This window comes from Protopterus annectens, chromosome 6.part0 (assembly GCF_019279795.1).
Source record: "Protopterus annectens isolate FY-2018-M chromosome 6.part0, PAN1.0, whole genome shotgun sequence".
In the NCBI taxonomy this organism is placed as follows: domain Eukaryota; kingdom Metazoa; phylum Chordata; order Ceratodontiformes; family Protopteridae; genus Protopterus; species Protopterus annectens.
In genome coordinates, this window is record NC_056737.1 from 1831933397 (window position 1) to 1831935445 (window position 2049).

Here is a 2049-nt window from a genome sequence, read left to right on the forward strand (position 1 = left end):
CTCAACTGTCTGTCATTATTTAATGTCTTCAATCCTCAATGATTTACCAGGAAACAACACATTTAATGAGGAACAGACCAAAATATTAGAACTAAATCTGAGTATTCTGCAAGTCTAGACAGTTTAAGCATGATTTATAGTGGATATAAAAATTGTACACCCCCCTGTTAAAATGCCAGGTTTTTATGATATAAAAATGAGACCACAATAAATCATTTTAAAACTTTTCCCACCTTTAATGTGACCTATAACCTGTACAATTCAATTGAAAAACAAACAAATCTATTAGGGGAAAAATATAAAAAAATAAAAAGCTGGTTGCATAAGTGTGCACACCCTTAAACTAGTACTTTGTTGAAACACCTTTTGCTTTAATTACAGCATTCAGTCATCTTGGATACACACCTGCCATCAATTAAAGAGACTCTGATTAACCCCAAATAAAGTTCAACTGTCCTAGTAGGATTTTCCTGACATTTACTCAGTTGCCTGCTACAACAAAAGCCATTGTTCGCAGAGAGCTTACAAAGCATCAAAGGGATCTCATTGTTGAAAGGAATCAGTCAGGAGAAGGGTACAAAAAATGTCCACAGCATTGGATATACCATGAAACACAGTGAAGACAGTCATCAAAAAGTGGAGAAAATATGGGACAACAGTGACATTGCAAAAAACTGGACATCCCTCCAAAATTGATGAAATAACAAGACAAAAACTGGTCAGGGAGGCTGCCAAGAGACCTACAGCAACAATAAAGGAGCTGCAAGAATTTCTGCCAAGTACTGGTTGTGTACTACATGTGACAACAATCTCCCGTATTCTCCATACATCTGGCCTATGGGGTAGGGTTACAAGATGGAAGCCTTTTCTTACACAGAAAAACATCCAAGCCTGGCTAAAATTTGCAAAACAATACAGAGTGTGGGAACTTTTTGGTTGCAATTTGAAAAGGTACGTTTGGTGCAAAAACAACATTTCGCATCACCAAAAGAACACCATCCCCACGGTGAAGCATGGTGGTGGTGGCAGTATCATTCTTTGGGGTTGCTTTTCTTCAGCTGAAATTGGGGCTTTAGTCAAGGTGGAAGGAATTATGAACAGTTGCAAATACCAGTCCTTTTGGCCCAAAACCTTCAGGTGTCTGCTAGAAAGCTGAAGATGAAGAGGAATTTCACCTTTCAGCACAACAAAAACCCCAAGAATACATCCAAATCAACAAAAGAATGGCTTCACCAGAAGAAAATTGAAGTTTTGGAATGGCCCAGCCAGAGCCCAGACTTTAATCCAATAGAAAATCTGTGGGGTGCCCTGAAGAAGGCTGAGCAAAAGAGATGCCCTCATAATCTGACAGATTTGGAGCACTTTTGCAAGGAAGAGTGGGCAAATATTGCCAAGTCAAGATGTGCCATGCTGATACACTCCTACCCAAGATTACTTAATGCTGTAATTAAATCAAAAGGTGTTTCAACAAAGTATTAGTTTAAGGGTGTGCACACTTATGCAACCAGCTTATTGTACATTTTTTATTTTTTATATTTTTCCCCTAACAGATTTGTTTTTCAATTGAATTGTACAGGTTATAGGTCACAAAAAAAAGGTGGGAAAAGTTTTGAAATTATTTATTGTGGTCTCATTTTTTATATCACTAAAACCTGACATTTTAACAGGGGTGTGTACACTTTTTATATCCACTGTACGTAGTTCACTGAATTAGTCCAAGGTTAAGAATGCCCCAAGTATTATCAACTGGAAGAAGTTCAACAGCAGAAGAATAGTGAATCTACCTGGATTATCATTCACCATATGACATCACAAAGTTCTTAGATGATATATGTACAAACTGATGCTAGTGTGATTCATTTACAACAATGTTGTTTTATTTATTTAGGGATCATAAATAAAGAAAGAAAGCTGTTGATGAAAGGACTACAAGCATGGTTCAAATAGCAGCAGGCAATAGGTTGTATGTTGCATTAAACACTGGTATGCATTTGTGGCACAACTGTAATATATGCACAACAAGTATAAGGGTATGCAACAATTAGCAGC